The 7,809-nt window shown below is 38.2% G+C and overlaps 1 pseudogene across 1 annotated transcript; it reads left to right on the plus strand.

The window, feature by feature from the left end:
- Positions 1–1,301: 1,301 nt before the first annotated feature.
- Positions 1,302–2,150, plus strand: LOC147626438 (germin-like protein 8-5 pseudogene; annotated as a pseudogene). Its single transcript, XR_015268656.1, has one exon. The product of XR_015268656.1 is annotated as a germin-like protein 8-5 pseudogene (transcript).
- The last annotated feature ends 5,659 nt before the right edge of the window (positions 2,151–7,809 follow it).

Consider the following 7,809-nt stretch of genomic DNA (forward strand, 5'->3'; position numbering starts at 1 on the left):
AAAGCAAGGTAGACCAATGGATTTTTTCTCTTATATAATCTTCTTTAGGCTACCAAGGATGAAATCTAGGTTAACTTAGTCACCTTACCACGTTAAAGTCAAGAGACAAAGGAGTGAGTGCATTTATGAGCCTTAATCTTCTCTTGTATGTCTAAATCAATATGTTTTTCATTTAGGATTTCTCCATTGGGATAACTTATATTTTATCTAAGGCCAATCCCCTCTAGTCTCCATAAACATGACTTTTTGATTGGGATAACATGTATTTTAACTAAGGCCCTTCCCCATCATCAACACGATTAATGATAGAGTGTAATATTTATATAGCTACGAATTTTAAACATCAAGAAACATAAGTGATAAATGATATAGAGATCATTGGCGCCAATTATGCCTCAATAATATGCATTCCCAAATTTTGATGCAATTGCATAAAGAATCCCATAAATTACACTACACAAGGAGAGAATCTTTACATAAAACATGTCTTTTGTTGACTCTCGGGCATACACAAAGAAAGAAAGGAAGGACGTTGGGTATTCCTCACGTACTACCACATCCTCTCTCTCTCTCTCACACACACACACACACACTCACACTCTAGCTTGTCTCACCCCCTACTAGTGCATCCATCTCTCTCTCTCTCTCTCTCAACGAATCCAATAGAAAAAGGTTCATCGTAGAAAAAGAAGGCAAGCCACAATTCACACCCATGTAGTCTCAACCGTAGAAAAAGGTTCATCGTAGAAAAAGAAGGCATTAGGTTGAAATCTAATCTTACTGCCACGTCTGTCTCTCTGACGCACAAAACGTGCGTGAGAAAACAAGGAAAGAGCGTAGGTTTGTGTCACCCCTAGCACATCCAAGATAAAGGAAGGCGAGACACAATTCACACTCGTGTGGTCCCAACTTCCAACCACCACTAGCTTTGCAATGCGGCCCAGCGTAGAGTAGAATTTGAAGGCCGCAGTACCCATCTAGTACTAGGGAAACTTCTGCTTCCGAAGAAGAGTGCTGCGTGGCATGCAATCACCGGATGTCCGGTGACATAGGAGAGAAGACCAGTGCCCAGTCATCGATCATCACAAGGTTCTCGAATGCGGATGTCAACATCGGTTTGACACGGGCGGTAGGAGACTACGTCAATCGCTGTGACATCCTCCCTTCCGGCAGGTCAGCAGACAGCGGAAACGTCGACTGCGTGCATGCACATGGACTCCGTCTTGGAGCGGATAAGAATCGTTCTTTCCAGAGGCGGACGTCGTCGTGCATAAATACCACAGGCGCATGAGGATCGGAGTAGGTAGTGCCCTATAATACTCATCTCCAATACCCAGCGCTCACAGCTTTCCCTCCTGATCGCATCATCGCATTCCCCACAACACTCCACAAACCATGGCAGCCGCCAGCAGCAGCTTGCTTCTATTGGCAGTGATGCGCTCATACTAGACGTCAGGGCCGCGGATGAAGACCCTCTGCAGGACTTCTGTGTGGCGGATAACACCAGCATGATCACCCTCAACGGGTTCACCTGCAAGCCAGCCATTGATGTGCAGGCCGCGGACTTCAAGTTCACGATGCTTGAGCATCGCTCCAAGCCTATGAAAGGGCTGGGCGTCTCCGTCAACCTGGCCAGTGCAGCCAACTTCTTTGCTCTCAACACGCAGGGCCTGTCCATCGCCCGCATAGACTTCGACCCTAAGGGATTAAACCCGCCCCACGTGCATCCTCGCGCCACCGAGGTGCTCTTCCTGGCCGAGGGCACGCTCAAGGTGGGCTTCGTCACCGCCACGCCCAACAATACCCTATTTGAGCAGATCCTTGCCCCCGGAGATCTCTTTGTCTTCCCTCGCGGCCTTGTGCACTTCCAGCTCAACCCGGACAAGGACCACTCCGCCCTCGCCATCTCCGCCCTCAATAGCCAGAACCCGGGCACCTCGCAGCTCGCCGCTGCTCTCTTCGACGCCTACCCACCCCTCCCCGAGGAGGCCCTAGAGACAGCCTTTGGCATCGACAAGGCTGAGGTGGAAAGCCTTATTGCCAGCGTCGGCAAAACCCTTTCTTAGACTGCCACAAGTGCACACTAGTGACACGCCGCCTCACGTGAATAAACTACATTTGGCATTTCAATAATTGACATTGGTTTCCTACGTGATTGACAAAAATACTAAATGGGCTCACAAATTATGAATGTTGGCAATTGTGTTTAAAATTTGATTATCACATCTTTAGAATATGATCTTACTTGCTAATTGACAGTATAATCTTGGTCGCATCATCTATTAACCTAATGTATATATATACCTTACATTTTATTAGCCCCTATCCCCACTTGCTAATCGAGAGTATAATCTTGGTTGCATCATCTATTAACCTAATGTATATATATACCTTCCTTTACACATATCTCCCTCCTTAGTATGTTTCTCTATGTGTACTCTCTTGTAAGGACTTCTCTTGTTTGTACTCTCACTAAAATCTATGGCTTAAACCCTCCCATCCATGTATCATGAGAAAAGTCCACACAAAAACCCTCCTACTTGTGCACACTAGTGAATAAACTACATTCCGCCAACCTATAGACACTCTCATGAATAAACTACAAGTGCCCTGAAGTCCTCCTTATAACATTGTTTCCTAACATAATTGGCTAAAAATTTCTCACTTGTGTAACTAGGTTTTAAAATTTGCTTAATATCGCATTTTTTCACAATATATTCTGACTTGCTAACTAAGAATAGTATGAACTTAGTAACATCAATTATTAACCTAAGGTGTAGATCATGGTATACCCACCCCCACCCTCCTCATCTTCTACAAAATCATGTTCCTTGTGCTCTCCTCTCCATCCTACTCCTTGCCTCAATTGCACTACACCTGAACCTCTTAGGCCTCCTCTACAAATTACCCTCCTAAACCAGTCTCTTTAGTGCATGCCCTCATCTAAATAGTTTCATGATGTGAGGCCTCCTTTTCTCTTTCTACTGCCACTAAAGTCATCGAGGCATACGAGAAAACTCCATCACCAGAACCCTTTTACTTTGTAAGATAGTCACTAGTGAATGAACCACACATTGACAACTTATACACACTATCACCCCATGAACAATGTAGAAGTGGCATGAATGTGGTATGAATTCCTTTTGAATAATGAATTACTTTTAGAAAATGACATTGTTCTCTTACATATTTGTTTAAAACTACATGGGTTGACAATATCAACCTTCTTGTCGATTGTGTAACTAGGTCTTAAAACGTTTTACATAATTGGTTAAAAACTACGTGGGTTGGCAATATCAACCTTGTCGATTGTGTAACTAGGTCTTAAAAGTTTTTTATTGCATTTTTTGAATTATGATCTTACTTGATAATTGAGAGTATTATCAACTTGGTTAATTCAATTATTGACCTAATGTGTAGACCTTTAGAATGTATAGAAATCTTATGCTCTTATGCAAAAAGATCTCATGTATAATTTGTATGCTAACTACAAAATAGATATAAGATCTACTTCAACTTCGTATTCTTGAAGAAGTACATAAAAATACAATTCCACGTCATTATGAATTAGGAATCGAAGAGACTATTCAAGCCGAGGTAAACATGTTCAAACCTTCTTGATGGAGCTATTTCTTTAGCCCATGATGTAGAACACAAAAGAGTTTTGCACAAAACTTCTTGACAATTCAATGCTTTTTCATCCAACAGTTGACAAACCTCACGTTTCACTAAAAATAAATAACCAATGCCTCATCATTATGGTCCTACTGGGTCACGTTCTTTTAACAATTTTAATGCAAATAAAAAGCCTTGGGTAACACCTAGCAATACACTCATAAATCCCACTCAAATGTGAATACTATTAGGGTGGATGCATGGTAAGCTTATACACTTTGGACCAGTAGAAATAGTAGTTTTTGGGTTGTGGTTTACAACTTTGAAATGAACTTTGAATTGAAAAATATGAAAATATTTTAAAAACTAAGAAAATAAAATTTACCTAACTGAAAAGGTAGTGGGGGGGGATAACTGAAAGTGGCAGGGTAATTATTATTTTTTGTATGCTTTCTCTATGAGCACTGTCTCATTCGAAAAACTGAGAGTCAGCAGATCTCTTCTCACTTCCTCTCCCCCACTTATAGCTTCTTGAGAACATTTCTTCATCTTCGACGATGGCTGACTCGAAGGGCAACGACAAAGACACAAAGGCGGCCCTTCTCTCTCTCTCTCTCTCTCTCTCTCTCTCTCTCTCTCTCTCTTTCTCTCTCATCGCTCATCAACCTGCTAATCGAGCTCCATAGATGTTGGTGGTCTTAAGCTCAATATATGAGAGATAAGGAGAGTGTGTTTTCTTATCTAACCAATGTTTTTTGCATGCCAAAAGCGAGCACCCCCACCACCTTTTGCCACCCAAAGTTAGAGACGAAGCTATTGAAAGAATTTTGTAGGACTTTAGAGGATTTTTCCAGAGTGTATAGTCTCAATCTTGAGGGGTAGGATGCAAGGCGTCTAACTCCAAATGAGGTGCCACCACCAAAGCATTGGCTAAGAGTGTTTTCAGAGCTCCCCGAGAAAAACAAGAAGGTGATTTGCGAACGGCAAAGAAGGAGCACTACCTAACCTTGTACACATTATATAAATAGGTTTACCAAACTACACTCTCAAACTTATCTGTGGGCCTTCAATTTGCCTGAGACTATGTCTACCAGGTCTACATTGGTTTTGTGAAGTGGGCCATATTTGCTTAGTAGGTTGTTAATAAGACAAGTGTCAATGGTAATTGCATAAAAAAAGAACTCAGTGGATGTGCGAGGCAGGTGTACAATCAATGTCATCTATGAGCTATGGTGTAACACTATCTCAAGATGCATGCACTTTGTTGGCACAAGGTAGCCTATATGAGGCAAAGGTGGAGGCCTCGGGTCAAGTGCAGACATTGGTGGATGGCATTCTAATGAAATACCGAGTGCAACAAAGAAAATACATTGCTAGTTCTTTGTACAATGACAGTGAAGGTAGAGGAGGCAAAGTGTAGCTTGCATTACATATTAAATGTGCAATTGAATACCACACCATGATGCGTCCATCAAATAACATGCCCTCTGATGCATAAGAACAAGCAGAGCAACAGCTTCAAGATAAACTTTGTGTCACTAGAGAAGCTTTAGAAAAAGAAAAGGTATGTATATGTGTTTTCTACATATGAATAAAGTCCATGACATGTTTGCAAGGAAAAAAAATAGGGGCTATTTATAGCCCAATGGCTATTTTTCAAGGGTCTTCAAAAACATTTGGCTATTTTGCAAAAACCATCTATCAAAATATTTACCCAAATTCTCCCAGTTTTTGGGGGTTATGGATAAAGATTCGCCAAAAATACACTAGAAACTACCATTTTGTGTTAAAAAATTGAAAGCTTCATCCCAAATTCTATACTCATAGTTTTAGGAGGAAGATATATTCGCTAACCCATCTACAATTAAACATTCTTGAAGGTGTCTTATTTTTCACCCTAGTTAATTGCCTCTTTGTCTATGTTTATAGGCTGATTTAGACCACAAGAATGAGGCTGTGGAGAAAGCAGGTGCTGGTAGAGCTTTCATGATGGGTGTGAGGTTAGAGAACTCTAGCATTATGGTCATTCAATAACCACCAAAGATTCTTCTACGTGAGGATAGTATGCTAATTGTGATGGAAAGTTGCCCAGGATGTGGCTTGGGGTTTGGAGGGCGGATGAGTCTATTTTGGTATGTTTATATTACCTTGCAAGCATGCGTACCATGCGTTTTGCTACTCTTATGTATGTGTCAAGTGCATTGCAGTTGGTTGTAGAGCCTGTAAGATTCCTCCTCAGCCTGAATAATGAATAAGCCTTACTTCAATCCCTTGTAATCATTCCTAACTTCTGAATACAAGAAAATATTATTTTTCTTTGTTTTTGTCTAGAGAGAAGAGAAATTCTAGAGAGTGGTAATTCAATTTTGTGATATTTTTGGATAAACAAATTCTCCTAATATCAAAAATATGTTTCCCTGAAACAGAAATTCATAATAAATTTTCCAAGGTGCATTAGGAAGAATCAATTTAAAATGATTTAAAAGACCTTAGCCTAAGGGTCAAGATTTTCTCAAAATTTTGGATTATAGTCCAATTAAGGTTTCTATGGGCCAATAAGATTAATCCAAGTGTTGAGAGGATATAAATCCAATGAATAAAAGAAAATACCCAAAAATGAGTAAATTCCCACATAAGACGAAGAGTTGACTGAGTACAAGGTTTATTAGTTAAAAACTATGAGATATTACTAAAAAAATGAGATATTTGGGTATAATGATACATTTTTGACACCTTGGTAAGGAGAGGGGGATAATTTAAGGAGGCACCTATTTCACACATGGGAATGAGTTTTTAATTCAAAAATATTAAGATATTTTTATCTCTCCTCTCTCTTGGATCAAACTAGATCAAAATGGGAGCTAAACTGGTCCAAATCTTGTCCAAATTTAGCCAAAGTGAACCTAGAAAATTCTAGAACTTCTCAGTTAGTGACCTCCTTCACCTATAAATAGACCCTCATTCTTTTGTATTCTCATCTCTGTGAACTAGACCATGCCAGTATTACATTAAAATAAGCATATTTTCTATTATCCCCTAAAATTACTCTACAATTTGGAGAGATTGGAGTTTCTCTCTCTCTCTTCAACCTTCCTTAGAGCTTTCCTCTCAACATACTAACCAATTGATTGGTTGGGGGCTTCTTATAAGAATAGAGAAGCAAGCAAATCAAGAGGTAAGATGTGATTTTATGGTTTTTTCTCTAATATTCTAAATGTTTTCACTTCTCAACCCCTCTCAAGCTTGGGAAGTATTCAAATGAATGGTTTTTCAATGAAAATGAAGCTCTCTAATGAATTCTAATAATTAATCACAAAAAGATTATCTTTATGCTTAATTTAGGATATTTTTTTAAGTATATCTCTCTCTCCCCCAAAGAATGGTCATTCCTATGACCAATTCTCTATTCAAATGATGCTTCTCATGGAGCAATTCTTAATTCTAAAATAAAACTATATGCTAGTTAAGCTACAGGCTAAAGAAATGGCTTTTTAATGCTTTTATGTTACATAAATTATGATGAACTTATGATTTAGATACACAAATTGGATTTAGATCTATTGATATTTAATCTATCATAATTTTATTACTAAGTTTTATTCTTTTCAAAATTATTAAAAATTATCAATAATAGCAGCAGAGATATGGTAATAATTTTAGAAATTAATACATAAGTCATTTTTATGCGCAATGTGAAAAGAGGACTTCCTACCATATTCTAGGATTAGTCATCCTATGCTAAAAGAATAATTCTCATCATATCCATGGAAAATTAATTTTTAATGTGTATGCTGCATAAATAGTTTATTAGAGAAAAAGATGAATTTTTAGTAATTTCATTTTTATGATCAAAGATGAATTCCCATGATAATGGAGATCCATGTATTTTCAATGGAAAAAGAGGAAAATAGGTGTATTAAAATAATGAATATTTTTATTTAAAATTAAAGAGAATTTTTAGATAAATTATTTTTATGCATGAATAAATTTGAATGATGAAAGAGGAATTTCCATCATATTTGGAATTCAATCATTTAAATGGAAAAAGTGGAATTCTTGTCATATTTAAATTAATGGATATTTTTTTAAAAATTTTTAAGAGAAATTTTAGTTAACATTATTTTATGCATGAATAAATTTAAATGATGAAAGAGGAATTCCCATCATATTTGGAATTCAATCATTCAAATGGAA

The sequence above is a fragment of the Cibotium barometz genome, chromosome 22 (assembly GCF_041138505.1).
Source record: "Cibotium barometz isolate CiBa-2024 chromosome 22, ASM4113850v1, whole genome shotgun sequence".
NCBI classification, from domain to species: domain Eukaryota; kingdom Viridiplantae; phylum Streptophyta; class Polypodiopsida; order Cyatheales; family Cibotiaceae; genus Cibotium; species Cibotium barometz.